Genomic DNA, 20,976 nt, shown 5'->3' with positions numbered 1-20,976 from the left:
TCCTAGGAAGGAGGTGGGAATGGAGGACAGGTCCTGGAAAAGGAGGACGTGGCTGGAGGCTTTCAGGGGCCCTGTTCCTCCCACCAGGCGGCGTTAACAACGACCCAGGCTCCGTTACTTTGTCGTTTTTCTGAGTGGGGAAGGAGAAAAGTGTGGGTGGAAGAAGAGAAGAGAAGAGAGGCAAGGCAAGCTCAGCTCAGAAGGCGCAGAGGGAGGAGGAGGAGGAGCAGAGGAGGAGTGTGCTGCTGTTGTGTGAGTTGTGTGTGTGTGTTGTGTGTGTTTGGGGCGGGGAAAGGGGCAGAAAGCCAGCCCCAAAGTCTAGTCCCGCCTGCAGCCAACTCAGCTGCAGAGAGAGAGAGAGAGAGAGAGAAAGAGTGGAAAGGAGAGGAGAGGAGAGGGAACTTCCTTGGAGAGCTGCAGAGGAAAGGGCTGGCTGTTGCTGCAAAGCAAAGCAAAGCAAAGCAAAGCAAAGCAAGGGCCTTTCCTCCTAATGCCTGGCTTGGCTGCCCACCCCTCAAGTGGACCCCCATTGCGGTTTTAATCCAGAGTCACAACCTGCACAACATCCTCCTCTTCTGCTTCTGCTGCTTCCTGCCTAGTTGGACTGAGCAAGCTGTGAGTAGAAACTTTGCCATTCCCCCTTTTCTCCTCCTCTCCTGTCCCCTCCCTCCCCATCCCTCCTTTTCCTTCTCCCCCCAAAATACATTCTGCTTCTCTTTCTAATTATTAGCAACCTTGAAGCCTTTGAGGTAAAAGGTAGCAATACTTGAAGGGACATGGAAATGAAAGCTCCCCAGTCCCTCCATTCATTCTCCAGTTTCTTGCCCTGCTGCTGCAGTATTTCCCAAATGCCTCCTCTTCCTCTTTTACTGTTTGGACTCCCCTCTCTTTCCTTCCTTCCTTCCCTCCTTACCTTCCTTTTCTCTCTCCTTCCCTCCCACCTTCCTTCCTTCCCTCCCTCCTTACCTTCCTTTTCTCTCTCCTTCCCTCCCACCTTCCTTCCTTTCTTCCTTCCCTCCCTCTCTCCTCCTTTCATTCCTTCCTTCCTTCCCTCTCTCCCTCCCTCCTTTCCTTCCCATCTTCCTTCCTTCCTCCCCCCCCCCCCCCCTTTTCTGGAGCCTCAGCATCTTCCACATTGCTTTTGCCTTCCCCAGCTTCTCTGGATAGAAGGGCAAGTTTTAAGTTTTGGTGGTGGTTGTTCTTGTGTGCCTTCAAAGTCATTTCTGACTTAAAGGCAACTCTATCCTGGGGTTCCTTGGCAAGATTTCCTCAAAGGAGGGTTTGCCATTGCCTTCCTCTGAGGCTGAGAGAGTATGACTTGTCCAAGGTCACACACTAGGTTTCCATGGCCGAACTGGGATTTGAACCCTGGTCTCCTAGTCCAAAGCCCAAACCACTGTCCCATGCTGGATCTATTGGAAATAAAGTGCCACTGAGGTCAGGTGGGCTACTAAAAAAGGCAAGCTGGATTTGCTGATGTGTGCTGGAAAGGCACACTTTCTTTATTTTCTTTACTATTGACATCATTTCTTTATGAAAATGGCACTTTGCTGTTGTTGTCGCCTGCCTTCGAGATGTTTCTGACTTCTGGTGACGCGTATCGTGGGGATTTTCTGGGCATGTTTCTCCAGATGGGGATTGCTGTTGCCATCCTCTGAGGCTGAGAGAGTGTCACTTGCCCAAGGTCAAAAGGGAAATACAGGGCAATGTGCCCATACACACAGAAGGTCTCTAAACTGAGTGACAAAAAAGACTAACCAGGTCACACCCAGTGGGTTTTCATGGCCGAGCCAGGATTCGAACCCTGGTCCCCAGAGTCATAGTCCAGCACTCAGACCACTACACCATGTTGGCTCTCAGAAACCATATCCTCCACCATTAAAAAAAACCCAACCACTCAGACCCCTCTGGCAACTTGAACATCTTAATCTTTCCCTATCCCTTAGCTAAGAAAATGTTGAGGTTACAATCCTTGCAGACATAGTTGATCTCATTAAGACTTCATTTTGTAGGTTGTGGAAACAAATCAGTTTTTCAGTGTGGGGGTGGATCAGTTTTCTTGGAGACGGAGGGAACAGCAACAAGGCCAGGTTTGAATCCATCCAGTTTAGTCTGACTATAGGAAGCGTTGAACTTTAAGGTTGCATGTGATGCATTTTGATGTGCTGTTCCAATGCAGCAGCAAGTTATTTTTTGGCAAAAGTCTGTGCTACTCCATTTCTCTGACTTGCTGATAATGGTACAAAGTTTGTCTGTATGCCAGCATGCATGCTTGTGTGTCTGTGTGTTTCTGAATTCCTAAACCTCTGCTGTGCTGCAAAAAAGGAAAGAGAAGAAAATATGTTTCCTCAGTTTGGGGTGTCATTTTGTGTGGCCACCAGCAGAGCCATTCACTAAATTTCAAGCTGAGATTGCTGGTGGGTTGGAGCTATGTTTACAACTAAACATGCAATACGGGGGAGTTCCACTTTCACATCCTTTGCAGCATTACTCCTCTCTCACATCCTGCATTGGATGGCAGAAGAGCTAGCATGCCTATGCGGAGTTGGGAGAAGACAGGGAAGGAACATTGCCAGAAAATAATTGCATCCCTGACGCAAACATGCTCTGTGTCTGAGCTGTGAAGTTATGAAGACTGCCTTGTGCGTTGCCCACTTCGGCAGCATCACTACCAGTTAAAATTAAAGGCGCACTGGGCTGTGAAGAGGCAGTAAGTGAATTACTGCCTATTGATTTCTATGAAGGCACAGGCCAGCTGACTATATTAGAATGCTTTTGCTCTGGTTTTATGTAGGCTTGTAGACTCAATGTGAAAAGAGATCACAGGGGTTGTCTATTCCAACCAGCAGCCATGCAGGAATACACAACTAGCACACACCTGAAAAATGGCCATCCAGTGGCCATCTTTTAATGATCTTCCCTCCCCAAAGAAACCCCACCACTCTCTGTGGTCAACTTTTTTCAATTAATGAGTTCTTCCTAATGTGAAGTCGAAGGCTTTCACGGCTGGCATCCATAGTTTTTTTGTGGGTTTTTCAGGTTACATGGCCATGCCCTAGAAGAGTTTATTCCTGACGTTTCGCCGGCATCTGTGGCTGGCATCTTCAGGGAATGCTGACCTGGAAAAGAGTGCGTATATCAAGTTCTTCCTAATGTTTAGGTTGAATCTTTTTCCTATTTGTTTTTGGTTTGGATCAGTTTATACTTTGTTGTGTGGTGGCAAGGCATGCACATGTCTAATTTCTCAGGGTTTTCCCCCCATTTTTTCCCCCAGATTAGGTTAGATTAATCTGAGGCTGTGATCTTTCCATGCACAGAGCTAGGGCAGGTAAATGGTTTCTGTAGCACCATGCCTGGTTCATTTAAACAAGAGTGTGAAACTAAAAGTTATTCTGGCCTCTACCCAGATCTAGATAACAGTTGCACCCAGTGATACGTGTACAGCCTGGGGCAGTGGGTGGGGATGCATTTTCCCATCTTCACCATATAGCAGGTAGGAATGTATACCCTTACCCAACCTATGAAAGTACACATGGGTGTTTACAGTGTAATTGTTGCATCTGAATGTACCTTACAGTGCAGCTGTCCATCCCTTCTCTTCCATAAGCTCCTGACCCATCAGTTGAAATTTGTTTATGAATTGAGGTTCTGTGAATAGTTCATCCTTGTTTTATTGAGTTATCTGCCATCATTTTTCTATCTTAGATGTACAGATTCATCCATGCACTAAGTTAGGACACACCAAAGAGCTGTGTTTCTTGGAGCTGGTGTGTAAGTGATGGAACTTTTTGAGAGTTCAGAACTCTGATCTGAGTTAAGTTCTGAAATCATTGCTGGCTAAAAGAAAGGCGACATGTGGGCGTACGCCATGTGTGAACACCAAAGGAAAGTAGTCCATTGGTTCAGAAAAATAGTAAACAGTTTGGTACATATTTTAAAGTACTAGAGAAACAGTTAATAATAATAGTGATGATTCAGTGTTGAGGTAGAAGAGTCATGTTGTGCTTAAGCTGTTATGGAATTTAAAATATATTTAATATATTTGGCTGCTAATCTGGGATCCTTCTGTGAAGGGTTACCAGGTTTTTCTTGGTTGAGACTCACCTACCATTTGGGTAAGTAGAAAAATACTTAGATTTTTACAGTCAGCTGTGCTAGCCTAGTGGAATTCTGGGACAATCCTGATGACTGAAAATAGATATGCCTTTTCAGACATGTTTGGATACCTCTGTTGTACAAAGTGCAGTCAGTCCTCCATATCCATACATTTGGTCTACATGGATTCTACCATCCACAGCTTGAAAATATTAGATTCAAGGAAGCCACACTAATTTTACCATTTTATATGAGAGACACCATTTTACTATGCCATTGTATAGAATGGGACTTGGGCTTCTATACATTTTAGTATCGGGGGGAGAGTCAGTCTGGGAACGAAACCTCAGTGGATACCAAGGGCCCACTGTACTCCAGTTACAGTCAAGTGGATGAGTTTCAAGATAAAAAAATGTTTCTGTGCTTATTTGAATCTTGGTCATAAAAATGTGTTGGCTACACTTCCTGAACCCTGATGATATGATGTATTAAATTTAAACTTAAATTAACTTTTGTTGGTGATAACTCTCTAGTATCAAGTTGCGTTCCTTACTACCTTAAGTATGCTTGCAATCACTTAACTCTTAGTTTCATCGGGTCTGTACAGAATACTCCTATTGGTGGTTATGAAGTATTATAGCTAGGGAATGCTTCAATACAAGGCACTGGTGATAAAGAGTAGGAAATGCCTATTCATCATCATGAGCATCTTCCCTCTCTCAGCCTTGACCAAGTCTGTGTCATGTTTGTGAGCTGACTACTGATTGAAACACAATGCTGAACCAGCCAGAACTTTGTTGGATTCTGAAAAGCCATTCTTCTATTCTTAAAAAGCCCTCAAAATTCTTTAGATATCTTTTCAATATACAGCAGAAAATTAAGCATTTGCATCTGTAAAATAATGAATCCAGTGCTGTTGCTATGGAAGGCCAGTGATTGGCTCTACCTCCCAGCAAATAAGTAGAATTGGAACCGGTGAAAATGACTGAAATTATGGAGAGTGAGCATTGCTAATCCTTGGGCTCTTTTGGCCCTCTTTAACTTTGCTGGTGGTTACCAGCGCCATGGGAATTTCATCAGATTGCTTTACTGGCTGGAAATAGTTCTTACTCATCACAATTAATGGCAGATATTAATGATGGAAGATGTAACCCAGCTTACTTGAACGGTGCTGGGCTGACAGATCTAGAACTAATCAGGGTGATCCAAATCACTTTTACTTGGAAGGAAGTCAGAGGGGGACTTAACACTCAAGTTAGGACATAGAATTATAGCCTAAGGTTAAAATGTTTATTGCTTAGCTCAATATGTTTCATATAACCTTATTTTGCCTTCAGTGTTCAAAAGAACAGCTTGTGCTAATGAGACCATTTATGGCTTCTTCTACTGTGCTACATCAATTTGTGACATCTCCTTCACTCTTCATAGCTAGACAGTATGAATTTATGCAGAGTTGGACTTCTCATAAGACTAATTGGCCTGTTACAGACTGCCAAAATAAAGCTGCTTCAGGTCTCTTTGGAGGTATGCTGTTTAAATGATGCATGCACCCTAAGAATCCGGAAGCTGCACCAAAGCTGCACTCCAGTGCTTAGGAATGGAGTGTGGCTTTGGCGCAACCTCTGGACTCTTAGGACCCATGCATCATTTAAATAGTATACCTCCAAAGAGACTCGAAGCAGCTTTATTTTGGCAGTCTGTAACAGGCCATTATTTCAATGAGCATAGGAATCATTAATGATTACTAGGATTAGACTACTGAAGTTGCAAAATACTGGATTGTGTGTACTAGATGTGGGGAATGAGACTGAAATGACATGTGACCTTATAACTCCATGTCCCATAAACCTTCTATTTCCTTCCCTGGCAGTGTACGCAGATTACATTGTGGCTGTAATACTGAATTCCCTTGAATAGAAAGCCTTAAACATGTGGATGAGGAACATTTTTGGAAAACTACCACAACACAGAGATTAACAGTACAAGTTGTGAGCTGGCGGTAGTTATTTTGAATTGCACCTTGGCCATGGAGTTGTTAGGTGGCTTCTTAGGTAGGCAGATGTTTTTTTTCAGCTCTCCAGTTGTGGTACGGAAGTACTTCATACTGGCTTACATTATATTGGCAATCTACAGGAGGTCATATAAAGTGCTCTGACCACTTCAGATACATACCAAAAAACTTAAGTAGCCTATAAACCTTGAAAGCGAAGATTAAAATGGGGGTAGGGGAAATGAATTGTTCTTAGTTGTTGTTGTGTGCACCTTCAAGTCATTTCTGACTAATGGCAAGCCTAAGGCTAACCTAACAGGGTTTTCTTGGCAAGATTTGTTCAGAGGGGGGTTGCCTTTGCCTTCCTCTGAGGCTGAAAGACTGACTTGCCCAAGGTCACCCAGTGGGTTCCCATAGTTGAGCAGGGACTCAAACCCTTGTTTTCAGTTCAAACCACTATACCACATGCTCTTGTTGTATTAAGTACTAAGTACCTTGTTTAATCAAGTCAAAGTTTTTTAAAATTAGCATTTCCTATTTACTCAAAAAGATGTACTCAAAAATAGGATTATCCTCAACAAAAGGCATTGTAATGCTTTCTGCACTCCAGGATTACCAAACAAAGCCTCTTGCTGTGCAATATTGTCCTTGCATTCAGTGTTGTATGATAACACGTGTTACTCAGCTGTTGCTGATTTCTCAGTGGCACAGACTTCAAAGGAAGGCTGTGAGAGAAAGCTGTGGCAAGAGAAAAAAAAGAGGCCATAGTTTCATTGATCTGTCCCATCCAGCTGTTGGCATATTTTCCTTGAATGGCACCTGATAGTTCCTGCATGCAGATAAGGCTAAGAAACCACCACATCTGAAATTAGATCATTAGGACCACCTCAGACAACCAAGTCTTGAGCTGCTTTCTAGTGCTAAGGAAAGAAAGCTAATTATATTCTGTTATGTTAAAGAATGACTTGTGAGTTCCACTTTCTGGAAAAGTATGTCTTGTCTATTTGTGTGCAGTTAATAAAACAATCATTTCAAAATCGGGCATAGCCTTAGCACTAATGTGAAAAGGGTACAATTGTTTGGGTGCGTTTGTATAGAACTATAATTGGGGCAAATGGCTGTGTTTAATCGCTCTGTAGAAGTTTTAGTATTTATTTAATTTACCCCATCTTTTTCTCAGATTTGGGAAGCAGAATGGCTCACAATATACGTTTCCAATATAAACATACGTTTTAGTTATACCAAATATAAAGACAAAACACTGCATCCTTTTGCCTACTCATTCCCAATCAAGTTGGCACTGCAAAGAGCAGTGATGTAGCACAGGTTTTGCATGCAGGGGCCAAGGTTCCCAAATGAAGTTAATAGCATTTTTATTTTAAATGACCAGGTATCTTACAAGCCTGTGATTCTCTGTACCCGTCTAAATGTAATTGCATAATTAAAATGGGATGGGTAAAAATAAAGGGGGAGGTAAGAAGCAGAATGGGAGTTGGGAGAGAGAACGGGGAAAGAAGTAAACAGTGGAGGAGTGATGAAAACTTCATTTAATTATCCAATTACCTAGCCCTGTGTGAGCAAAATAAGGTTACAAAGGGATTAATTGCTGTTCATCCCAAATAATACTCTACATATTGAGTATTACACAGTAATAGAAACCAGTCCAGAATCAGCATAGAAGGAGATGTCACAATACATGCATAGAGAGAGAGAGATTGAGAAAGAGAGAGACTCCAAACACTTTCCTTCCTTACAGGCTCATATGAGGATGGATGCCAGTTTTTCAGGTCTAAAAAGCCTGGCAATCTGAAAGGGCCTTGACTGCTTGACTTCAAACATCTAATTCCCCCACAGCCCTGTTTCCTTCCAAGATTCATGTTTTTACTTCTTTCCTAGACTCATTTTTTAAACTTCTTTCCCATTCTATTGTTTCCTTGCGCTCCAGAAAGTTCTCTTTCTAGCCAAGTTAACAACAGGCGTACAATCCATTTCCTCCATTCGGACATCTTCTGAAACAATAGGCCCTCCTTGTTTTACGAAATGTGACAGTGGCACAGGCACCCACTTTAATGGATTTAACTACCTAATTATATAGCATATTTATAACTTCAGAGATAATTGGGGTATCTAGTGAGATAGGTAAAATCACTAGAAAGAAATCTAGGGTTAATAACTTGACAAGTTAATTAACTAATTAATTCCAAGCGCTGGACATTTCATGTAGTCTCCACCATACCTGGTGGTCTGTTCAAGGTGATCAATTCTCATCTGAGCAAGTCATAGCTTTCTTCTGATCTCTACCTGTCACACAGGGCCAAAAGATTCAACCCATTGCCAGTAACCTGCAATCTGAAGCTGACTCTGCTCTATATACCTTCTCTCAGAAAGTTAAAAGTCATGGGACAGGATGAATAGCTGGTCCCTATTAGTTAACCAGGCCTGAATGCCCTTCAATAGAAAAGATACATTTCTAAAGGGGAAGCAGATCTATAAGAGTAGAAGCCAGGTGGGTTAACCTTTGTGCTCTTGCTGGTTCATCTGCATTCAGGCATCATTGGTAGATTGATGGCCCCCTCTCTACTCAAGGTGTGTAGTACCCAAAGCCAGCCACATTGTTTTGACATATAAAATTCCACAAGAGTCCTCCTCGTCTCTGGTAGTAGAAATCCAGTTATACTAAAGTATATAGTGAATAATCTTCTGCTTGACACAGTTGCCTCACTGCTGAATGGCTGGGCAGCCCCACCTATAAGCTTGGTTATAATTAAAAATAAAATCTTAGCTTCTTATGTTAACCCCAATGCTTAGATTTGAGTAACTGCTCTTAACTCCTGAGAGTGGAATAAATGCTTCTTTAAAACCTACATCTATCCTGTCTGCATAAGAAGAAGAGTGAACACCTTGAAAAAGGGAGGTAAACCCTCTTGTGTGCTGCTTTCTTCCATATATTTTTGTTTTCTTCACGAAATCCTCCACTTATTCCAATTTGTTTGATTCTGGCAGAAGAGGATTGAGAGCTAGTGCACATAGTTGCCTCAACTGTCTTCCTTCTATCTTTCCTCCCTATTTTGTAGGATAGACTTGGCTTCTGACATGCTTCTGAAAAGTCTGGTTGCCAGGATTTAAAAATTTTTAAACAGCACTTTTGCAGCATCGATTTGTAATTTTTCATAGTGGTTGCAGTTGGATTCATTTTGATAGAGAAAGTCGAGGGATTGTGGATGAGGATCCAGTATTACCTTAAAAAAAATGAAGTACAGAAATCACATTTCTTTGCAGATTGCCTAACACCTTTTCATTGAGTAATAGTAATAATATTACTATTCTGGTAATGCTTTACCTGCATCTTGAAAATAAATTCTTTTTTTACCTGGTTCATTGTGCCAGTGTAGGTCCCTCTTTTCTTGTGCAATTTTATTTTTGCAGCAATGGAGCTAAATCTTTTCTATGGGGAATTTCTTTGCTTTGCATCAGGGCTTTAAGTTGCAGCTTGCATTAGCGAAGAATACAATATTAAGAACTTGGTTTCTCTCTTATGCCAGGGATTCTTTTTAGGCAAAGTTTGGTTGAGAAATCTGACTACTGAGTAAAGTCAAATTCATCTTGGCAGTGGTGGATGGATGGTTTAGTGTGTTGTTTTCTAGCTGGTAAAGACCCTTTGAGGGTCTAAACATGCTAAAAGCACCAGATTCCATCTGATTTTAGAAGCTAAGCAGAGTCAGCTTTGGTTGGACAGGACTTCAAACAAATACCACGGCTATATTTCAAAGGAAGGAACTGGCAAAACTACCATGGAGTATTCCTTGCCTAAGAAAACCCTATGAAATGTATTGGGTCTCCATAAATTGACAGGTGAGTTTGGCACAAAGACCCTTTACACAGTCAACATGATGTTGTGATTTGAGAGTTGGAATTAGGACTGCAGGAGACTAGGGTTCAAGCCTACTTGGTGATGCTGGGCAAATCACAGTCTTAGGGTAGGGTTGCTATAAGCTGGAGTTGAGTTGAAGGGACATAACAGCAACTAAGATTCCCCCCCCCCCCCGCCCCGTGTGTCTGAGAGCATCTTTCCTGGTGCATTCTCAAAAACAGATCATTCTCAAAGGTTCAGAAGAAGAGCTAATGAGTGCTTTCAGAATTTAGAAAAGTCTCACATTTTCAGTGCTTGATAGTATTAGGTCAAACGTGGTTTAGGCCAGTGGTTCCAAACCTTGGGCCTCCACCTTTTGTTGGAGTGCAGTCCCTCAGATCTCTGGCGTGTTTCTCATGCTGGCTGGGGCTTCAGGGAGTTCAAGTACAATATCTGCAGTTAGGAGTTATTACTGGGCTTTCTTATTTTCCCATCCTTCCTTTTGTTTTTAATCTCTGGAACTTTCTCTGAAGAATGTTTTTTGGTTTGACTCAATTTTTGCAGCTGTGTATGTATGTACAACTGAGCACAAAAGTTAGAATCATACAAGTTATTGTATTCCTTGTTATCATGTATGGATGTGAGAGCTGGACAGTTAAGAAAGAAGATAGGAAGAAAATCAGTTCATTCCAGATGTGGTGCTGGAGAAGACTATTGAGGATACCATACATAGCCAAAAAGACCAACAGATGGGTTCTAGAGCAGGTCAAGCCAGACATCTCCCTAGAAGCCAAGGTGACAAAACTGAGGCTGTTGTACATTATATACATCATGAAAAGTCATGAATCATTGGAAAAGACCAAAATGCTAGGAAAGGTGGCAGGAGGTAGAAAGAGAGGAAGGTTGCATTCTAGATGGATGGACTCTATTAAGGAGGAACTAAGCAGAACACTGGAGGACAGAAAGTCTTGGAGATGTCTCATTCACAGAGTTTCCATTGGTTGTGATCAACTCAAGGGCGGTTAACAACGAATATGTGTGTGTATGTATGATGGTTCCTACTGAGAAATGGAAAAATATGGATTAGTGACTTAAAAGAGTTGGGAGCTTACTTTTTTTAAAAGGACACTTGAGTTCATGAAGATAGCGGTGTTGATACAACAAGTAAGTAAACAGTGTTTCTTGCATGAAACATCAGTAATTAGAAATTGTTTATTCTTTAGAAAGGCCCAAAGGACACACGTTCTCCCAATAATGTTTACAACAACACCTTAGCAAGTTGAATTAGCCTCATTTGAGGATGGGCAGAATCTGAAAGGTTTTTTGAGTTCATCAGTTATGATATTTGAGCAGGTGATTACCTGACAATGGGCAAAACAGATGGCCCCTTTGGAGTGGCATCCCGCCACCCCTTTCCTTGCTGTGGCAGCCGCATGTTACGGCCCTGATACAGCACTTTGCCAGTGCTAAAAAGAATGGCAAAATGCTGCTCCTTTTAGCACCAATAAAAAGGTGCCCTTGCCGCCGTTGCAGCAGGTTTTTGGCACTCCTTTGGCACAGCGTGTATAAATGCTGTGCCAATAGAGTACTGGGATGACCCCCACCATGTGGTTGGGTGCGCAACATGATGTTGGCGTCAGGGCACAGAGCGCCAAAATGCCATGCCCCCATGTTGGTGCTTCAGGCCGGTCTGTTTAATCCCTAAGTTGTTAAATGTCATGCTATACTTTTTTCTTGAGAGATAGTGTTAAAACATTGTACATTGTCTGAGGATTATTCCCTGCATTCTCAGCTTATTTTGGACCAATCTGAGTCTAACTAACCTAGTGGCAATCTTTTCTGATCTTTAATGGTACACCAATTTATATTGCACCTGGTGATCAGTATATTGGGCTAGCTCTAAGTTCCAGTTAATATGAATGAGTGAAAGGAAGAAAAAAAAAACAGAGAAGAATACTTCAGCTGCCACTACAATTTGAGTTCCCAGATGTTGGCTTTAATAACTAGAGATGATGGAATCTGTAGTCCAGCAATATCTGGGTGGTGTAGAGAGAAGAGAAGCTGAATTAATGATTTGGAACTAAGTGGTAAAATTTTATTTTAAGTATGCTTAAATATGCTGGCTACTTGAACATACAGGCTTGTAGACACTTGCCAGCGGACAAACAGTTCAAGTTAGCTTTTGTTTAAGGATGTATTTCAGAAAACATTAATCCTACTATGATTAGGTTGCTGTCCTCATTCGTTTTACTTACATCTCTCATCCCTTAGATCAGCTTCTGTGGGACTCATAGGCAGGCTCCTGTGCAGAGCACTAATTGGGTAGAGAGTTCCACAACAGTAATGATTTAACAGTATTGTATGCCCTCTGGCTTTTCTCTGGGTCTTGCTTCTGAAAGATAGGAGTGGTGAAGTTAACAAAATTCCATCTTGAGACAAAATAGATTCTGTAGAGGTAATGTGCAGGAAACTAAAGTTACTCCTGAACTTCCAGATTTGTAGGCAAAGAAATATTTGCACTGGCTCCCAGAAGCTCATTTGGGCTTCAGTTTTAAAATCCTGAAGCTAACTTATAAAGCTCTAACTGGTCAATGCTTATGGCACCTGACAGACTGCCTTCCAACATGGAGCAATAAGGGGGCCCTTGTGTGGTAATGTCCCACTGCAGAAATGTTTGCATGTCACCTTCCTGTCTGTTCATTCAAGCAGCAAGTTCAAGTAGTCTGATGCAGCAGGTTGGGAGAAAGGCATTTCAGGGTTTGGGCAGGAGGGGAGAGCGAGAAGCTGAAATGGAGAAACCAGTCTGTCTTGTGTCTTGTTGGTTTGTGATGGAAGGAGGGGTATAGCTCACATTCTTTTTAAGAAGTATCACTTTGTCCTTCCATTACTTGCAATGAGAGGGAACTCCAAGGCTAATGTCAGTGTCTGATATTGAGACCGTACCACGGAGGACCTGTGTAGTAAGGCTCATTGTAATGCTTGCTTTCTGGATGTGTGCCCAGGGGTATAAGAGGTTTTGGAATCCCGTGGATCCACAAACTCTCCCAATGTGATACAAGCATGTCTCCTCTTTGTCACAATGGTGACATCAGGAGAGGACTAGCAGTGTACCTTGCCTAGTTTAACAGAGTTTGGATCTTTCTCTCTCCCCAAGACAAATGTCTTTCTTTGTCTGGAGAAGAGATTTGCAAAATCCTGTGATGTCATTGCATAAATGATAAGACCTTAGTATGTGACTTGGTGGTTTGTCAGATTCGCAATTCATTTCTCATGTGTTTTGACCTGTTGATTGTTCCTTCCTTGTTCTATGTGCTTTCCTAATCCACCTTTGGCTCTCCACTTGGTAGAAAGGTGAGAGATAAATATTTTAAATCAAGAAATGTCTCTGTGTTAATTTCATGGTCATTACCATGACTACTAGAAAAAATAAATCTCTTGTTCAGGAGAGAATGAATCATTATTGTTGGCATCCATCTTTGTGAGCTTAGGCATTGGGAGTGGAGATGGTTGGTTTTAAATGAGATTTTTTGGCTGTTGGTTGTTTGATACTGGATTTCTGTGTGGTTTGGGCTTGTTTCTATGATTGTATATTTTTAATTACTTATATGTTTTAAAATAATTATTTTGTTGGGTAATTGTATTTTACTTTTGAGATAATAACCATCTTGGGAGGACATTTTCTTGATAGAGCACATTTGTTTTGACTAATTGAGCTAAACAGATCCAGGCTCATCTGTATAGTCTCTGCCAGGTCTCTTGATCATGCAAGAGTGGAACAAAAGGGCCCAACCCAGAAACTGGCTTTAATGCTATAGAGCCAATGTGATGTAGTGGTTTGAGTGTTGGACTACAACTCCGGAGATCAGAATTCAATTCCTCACTCGAGCATAAAACCCCACTGGGTAACCTTGGGTAAGTCTCATTCTCTCAGCCTCAGAGGATGGCAGTGGCAAACGCTTCTGAAGAAACATGCCAAGAAAACCCTATGATAGGTTCGCTTTAAGGTCACTGTAAGTCAAAAATGATGTGGAGGCACACAACAGAAATGAAACGGGTGCAACTTAAACTGTCTACTTGCCTTTCTCCAGGAAAAAAAGAGGCTTGCCTTTCAGTCACATTGGTTGTTTTTTAAATTATTTATTTATTTTGGCTTATGGGAAGTGTTACTTTTGTGTGTTAACATGCAAAATCAACAGGCCAACACATGTGTTTTCTAAGGCTTAGGTGTTTTTAGGTTGTAAACCTCAAGTCCAAATAGCTTACAGAAAAGGAAGCCTCTCTATATAATTGAATCACACTGACTGAGGCATCTTCAAGCCCCTTAAAATAGAATACTCCAAATGAAATTCAATACAATTGAAACTTTGATATCCTGGAGGAAAGAGATTAAGAATTTCAATCTTGGGATTTGTATGTGCATTCTTTTTATTAATCTAACACAGTTGGTTTGCCACCTAGAACATTCTCACACTCCTCACAACTAAGATTCCTTAAAGTATTTCATTTAGGTAAGCACAAGAGACAGTAATACTTCCAGGAACTATCCCCCCCTTATTTTTGTTTGTCTTTAAAGTGATGGATTTGAGAGGCTACTTTGTTAAAAGTAGCTGGATGTCAATCTGATCTAGAGCTTGGTGCAGAACTGGGGGGGGGGGGTGACAATGTGTGGCCCCCCCAGGGCAATTTTTGTGGCCTCCTAGGGTTCAATTTTTTTTAAATCCCCTATAAATGAAGGGCCATTTTCATCATATTTATGGGGCCTTTCTGGGCTGTTTTATTATTACAAGGATGGAAACATCACTGAACCATATCCCTGCAGAGATGTTTACTACATCTTATATGCAGAAGACTGGCAGCCAGTGTGTCATGGACCACCATCAGCCTACAAACTAGTACTTTGATTGTCACAGACCTAACATGCCTAACCCCCTATACACTACTTTAAGGGCCAAAATCCATGGAGATACATTAGAAGATAAAGAATGAAGATAAAATAAATACTCTTTGCAAATAAATACACTCCAACAAAAATGGACAACATGTGGAGATAATTTCTGATACAAAAATGGAGTTAAGGCTGTCTAGTCAGGTGAACTCATGCTGCTGCTGATAAATGAGTGGTGAGGACAAAAGTTACAATAGGCCCGATACAGACAGGCCAAAACAAAGCTGCTTCAGGTCACTTTGGAGGTATGCTGTTTAAATTATGCATGCGTCCTAAGAGGCCAGAAGTTGCATCAAAGCTGCGCTCCAGTCCTTAGGATTGGATCGTGGCTTTGATGTGGCTTCTGGACCCGTGGTACACATGCATAATTTAAACAGCATACCTCCAAAGTGACCTGAAGCAGCTTTGTTTTGGCCTGTCTGTATGGGGTCAATAGATATCCTGATCCTAAGACTATATGGGACATAGCAACCCTAACTCTCTGCACATTAATAAAAGATATTACAGAAGCCTTAGAATGGTTCCACATTAGATGAGCTTAAGATCAACAAAGCAAATGAACTGAGGGCAGAAATACTGTACTGTGCACCTCTTTTTGGAATGGTTTCCTGGCAAACACCAAAAACTCCTCTGTGGACCCGTGATTGCAATGAATTCAGTAGAAAATCCTATTGCTTGTGTATAGTGGATAACTAGCAGGTTCTGCCTGCTAAACATGCTGGATCATAGGGAATGCCGGAAGTGCTCTGAACAGAGAAGAACTCTAGTCCATATGCTGTGTCAAGTCTGATTAAATAAAAATTATTTGTTTTGTACTCAAGAGATAATTGCTCTTTTCTATTTCCAACTTGCTGCTAGAGTATTTGTCATTCAAATTGAACCCTGGAAATGGTTTATATGTGGCTGTGATGGCCAAATGTGTTACCTAGAGGAGCTTGGAATCCCTGATTTACTTTACTCATTTGACACTTGGTGGAAGATCTTGCTGAGCTTGCCATGGAGAAAATTGCATTAGAATGACGGTGGGCAGGGAAAAAATGATCCATTTTTCTTGTTCAAGGGGTCATCTAGATTTATTAAGTGCTGTTAAACTGATGTGACCTTCTCTCCCTATCTCCATTTCCCGGTCTTTTATCTATTATGTAATAGCCTTATTTGTATACATATGTTTGCAAAGTGTGAGTGAACTGTGCATTATTGTAAAGTTAATTGTAATTAGGAATGTGTATGTGGGGTTACTAAAGAGGATGGGAAATGCTGGGGAGGAATAACTAAGGTCAGGGTCAATGAATAACATTCTTATGATATATTTATGCTACTGGTGTATGTTTTAAAAAGTCTTTAATTAAAGAAGAAAAAGAGCTTGCTTGACCAGCATCGGTATCAGTGATCTGGAAATACAATATGCTATTAGTATATAATCTCAAGCTGCTGCCTTGTTCTGACAGAGCCTACTGCTCGCTTCGCCAACTTCTGTACAGCCATAAAATATTTATTTTGGAAATGCGTAAGGGAGTCATGATGATGACTGGATTTTATTTTTGGTGCCATGTTATGAATACTTAAATATGTGCAATGTACTTTTAGTTGACTTGGTAGATGCTTCTGAAACCTTCCAGATGAGTTTTATTAAGACATCCTCAGGCTGCTTACTTTGGTACAGTAGTTTTTCATTGTGTTTCTTTTGTCACAGGGAAATTTTACAAAGGAATATCCTTTTAATTCCTTCATGGTTATTTACTTATATGAAAATATGTCCTCAAGGACTAAACCAGAAATGGTGATATTAATAAATGAATTTCCTTAGTGCATGTTCATTTTTGTGTTACCTCTGTTTCAGTACAGACAAAAACTGTTATAATGCTATTTGATTGAGAATATGTCTTGGGAATCTATATATTTCTTTCTAGCTACCACTAACCAGGCTGCTGGCATCAAACTCCCTGTTGTTGTTGTTGTTGCTGTTGTTGTTGTGTGCCTTCAGATATATTCATCTTTGGGGCTTTCTTGCTAACATTTGTTCAGTGAGAGTTTGGCCTTGCCTTTCGACACAGAATATGGCTTGTCCATAGTCACGAAGTGGGGTTTCATGGCTGAAACCTGGGTTCCCAGAGTCCTAGTCCAGCACTCAAACCACTACACCACACTTCCCTCAGTCATAGCACATTTCTACCATTAGGAACAGCTAAAGCTAAAAAGAAACCTTGAATAGAGTTCAAAGTTGGTTAGCCAGTTCACCACACTAGCATTAATGGTGGATAACACTGGTGACTTACCATGTTACTGATGTTGCATTGGGACTTGGGAGCCTTGTTTGTTTATATCCCACCCTTTTCCCAATACTAGACTGAAGTTAAAAGCCATTCAATAAACAGCCATATTAAAAACATTGATATGGAACAGTTAAAGAGGCCATTACAACATAGCAGTGATAAAAATGTAGTGTGCCCTATTTAAAAGACCTTCCGCAGTGGACAGTTAACCTGGGTAAATAAGAACAACTCTGCTTGCCAATAGAAAGAAAGCAGAAAAGGGCAGTCCTAGTCTTCTGCGAAGGCCTTCTCCCATGTCCTCGCCAAAGGAGTCCGTGATAGTGATGGGACTGAGAGGAAGCCCTCTGCCACAGATCTTAAAACTCAGGCAGGCTCCTATCAAGAGATAGGTTGGACTTAAGCCATATATTAAGCCTTTTACAAGTCATAGCCACCATGACACTAATTGGGCCAGTTAGGAGATTATCACATGAGCCCAGTTCTCGCTGCAGTTGCATTAATGAAAGGAACTGGATATATACACATTTGGTAGAAGTGCTTATTGTATGTGTCTTCAATTGTGGAATTCGGGCCGTTGCTGCCATCAATGCTCCTGCACTTTTTCCCAGACTGCTCCTAATTCTTCCTTCTTGCCCTATTGCTCTACTCAGCATGCCTTTAGTTTTTTAATTTTAATTTCTGTTTTTAACACAATTTAGCAACTATAACAATGCAATGGGGTGTGTAAAAGTATGAAAAGGAGAAAACCAGCTTGCTCAAGACTAGGGAAAGAAAGAGGGGAAGAGGGAGAGAGGAGGAGACCACATGACTATCCTATCCCTTAACTGCAGATGGAAAGTTAATGCATAGGAGGGCTCATACAATGGCAATGTGATTGGTAGCTATTGACAACGCTTTGCCTGTCAATGAAAAGGTGTGCTATAGTCATGGGTGGCCTACAGACCAGTTAAAGTTCAGTCACAATGTCATCTGATAAGGTCCGCCATAGATGCTGATATCCTGCTTCTATTGCATTTTTCAAGATTCATGTGATACGGTAATCTCCTTACTCTGTTTCCTAGTCCAGCTATTTCACATGATTGTTGTGGGGGTGAAGTGGGGAGTGAACAATGTATGCTACCATGAACTCCGTGGACGAAAGGCAGGATATAAATGTAACGAATAAATAATAGAAAGAACTGTCCTTGAAGTAGAAGCGGGGAATTATCACTGGAAAGGAGGTGAGAGGGAATTATGATCCACATGCAAACTCTTGGTCTTTGAACAAATCTTGCCAAGGAAATCCCATGATTGGTTCATCTCAGGGCTGCCATAAGTCAGAAATTACTTGGATAAGCTATTTTGGGGTTTGGGGGAAAGGGCAGACCACAACTTCCCACATTCTGCAGCTGTATGGTCACTTAAGATCGAACAGCCATGGAAGAAAGTCAGACATTTCTTGCTCATGGCACGTTTTTCATTTAAGAAAGCAACGCAAAGCAAACTTCCATACTTGGTTCCTGTTCCACAAGTTTGCTTGTTTTAGTTTGCACATATCTACAATTGTGCAGCCTGACTGTTGGAAGGAAGTTGTATTTCATGTGAAGTCTTCTGAACTTCCTCCCTAGACCCTGCTATTATGGACAGGAGTTAATTAAATGAAAGTAGTTGAACAGCCAATTTTTATTCTTTAACCATTATTAATTTTAGCTATTTAGGGAAAGTCACTCTCCTATCTAATATCAAAGAGAATTATACATAAATAATTACTGTGCAGCAGTATTCAGAGAGGTGATATGTGCAAACAGAAACAGAACTTCTTACATGGAAATGTCCAGTTTTGCAGAGGAGAAATGATCACTGAATCAGTGAAATGTATGAAAGATACATGAGGTGCTTTTCAAACCACGTGTTTGTATAATTATAGCCTTAGGAATGTCAAATGCCCATTAGAGAGTATCTTGGAGACTGATCTGGCAAGAAAAGAAAAAAACAACCCAAAAGCTCTTATTGTGGTCTGTGCTCACAAACAGAGATCTATGTTTTTAATTAATCAAAAGAAACTGCATTGGACAATGGAGAAGAATCTGAGACTGTATGCGTATTTGGTTGTTGTTGTTTGCCTTCAAGTTGTTTCCGACTTTTCCTATGTCTGATACCACCTTTACATCTTTTTTTGCTATTCTAAAGGTGGTATTAGATAAAAGAAGCCATGTAAATAGAAGGTATATGAGCAAGTGCTTAAGCTTTATTTGAGTGGTCAGCACTCTGACAGTAATCCACAATACAACTAATTGCCACATGGTCAGATTGCAGTTCTCATCCTGGCAACAAGTCCTAGTACAAAATAGGAAACTCTTCCCCTTGACTCATCCATGCATCACAGAGAATGTGTAGATTGGGGTAGTGGTGACCCTGGTCCCACGTCATGCTAGGTAGTCCTGCTGTACTTTCATTCTTTTTGGCGCATGTAAAGAACATAGACGTGGGAGAAAGCATGAGTTTTGTTTGTTCATACGACACTGGGGTATACTCAGAAACAGCAAATTGGTGCTTCTAGATCTCTCCCAAATCACAGCATAAAGTCAGAGTGTTGTCTCTATTTGCCATAAAACTAAGGTAAGGTTTGAGTCACATCTTGAGGTTTAGGGATGGGCTTCCTATCAAACATTTGGCCATAAAAGGTATGAATGTCCATATTCTCTCCCCAGTTTCATCACTGGCTTGTAAAAAAAGTTTCAGATTCATGTTGAATCCACATCATTTTGTGGATTCCCCCCCCCCCCAATTTCTCAGGAGGATAAGGACTTCAAGATATCAAACCACAGATAATGTTGATTATTTTGTAACACTCAGAGACAACATTACAACAACATCACCTGTTGAGCAAGAATAAATTTCTTCTGACCCAGTGGTCTTGGTTTTGTTCATTTATTCTTGTGTACAAACTGAATTATACTAATTAGCAGTGGGTGTTGTATCCATTAAGCTGAATTAATGAGGCCCTTCAGCATGCTTTTTCATTGTTAGCATGCAGTGTTGTTCCTACCCATTGGGATGTATTTGTAAACTGTTCAGTTAAAAGTTCCTTATGCAGTATTAAATTAGGCATCGATTCATGTGCTGGGTGATAGGCTGCATAACACCATCTTTATTCTGTTTGGAGATATATTCTCAACTACCATGAGTTTGCTTGGTTCTGCTATTTCTCGCCACCATTCCCCAAACCAGTGTGCATATTTTGATATATTGCCCTCATCTTTAAACATTGCTTGCTGTGGTATCCACAATTTTCAAGTGCATGACAAGCCCTTGTGCATACCTGGTTCCCTATTCTGAATTTAGCCTGTCTTCTCGATGGCAGTTTTCATTCACAAGACTTATTAAAGTTCCTGAGTTTCAGATTAAGAAAAAATCTTGTGGTCCCTTAAAGACAACATATAAACTTTTGCTTATGCCATAATATGCTTATGCCATAATAATAATGATGAAAAAATATCAATTTTTAAGGTGCTACAAGACTATTTCTATACTTATATCATGGACCTCCAGGCAGAGACAGTTCTCCACTCATCACCCAAATTTAGCTGCAGTAAGATAAGTGCAAATAACCTAGAGTAGACCATACACTCCACAGAACAATAACAATAACACCTGTGACTAACATTATTATTTTATAAAAAACATTCATCTGTGTGATTTTTAAACACCTTTGCCTGATGAGGTTTGAAAGGTTGTGCCATGTATTTTGTGTGTTTTGGTTGGTCAAATAAAGGTATCACAGTTTTGTGGATTTTGGATGTTATTGTATTTTCCCTTATCTCTAATACGGCTACCTCTGAAT

At 40.9% G+C, this 20,976-nt stretch overlaps 1 protein-coding gene across 1 annotated transcript in view; it reads left to right on the top strand.

Moving 5' to 3' along the window:
- Nucleotides 1-382: 382 nt before the first annotated feature.
- RASSF8 (Ras association domain family member 8) overlaps nt 383-20,976 on the top strand; it is a 110,664-nt gene continuing 90,070 nt past the window's right edge. Inside the window, exon 1 of the mRNA XM_089524664.1 lies at nt 383-615. The gene's annotated coding sequence lies outside the window, so the exon portion shown is untranslated. The remainder of the gene's footprint in view (nt 616-20,976) is intronic.

Source organism: Sceloporus occidentalis, unplaced genomic scaffold, assembly GCF_023333645.1.
Source record: "Sceloporus occidentalis isolate IW3139 unplaced genomic scaffold, rSceOcc1.0.p SCAF_5, whole genome shotgun sequence".
NCBI lineage: Eukaryota > Metazoa > Chordata > Lepidosauria > Squamata > Phrynosomatidae > Sceloporus > Sceloporus occidentalis.
Note: the sequence above shows the minus strand (reverse complement) of the source record. Positions and strands in the feature narration are given on the sequence as shown.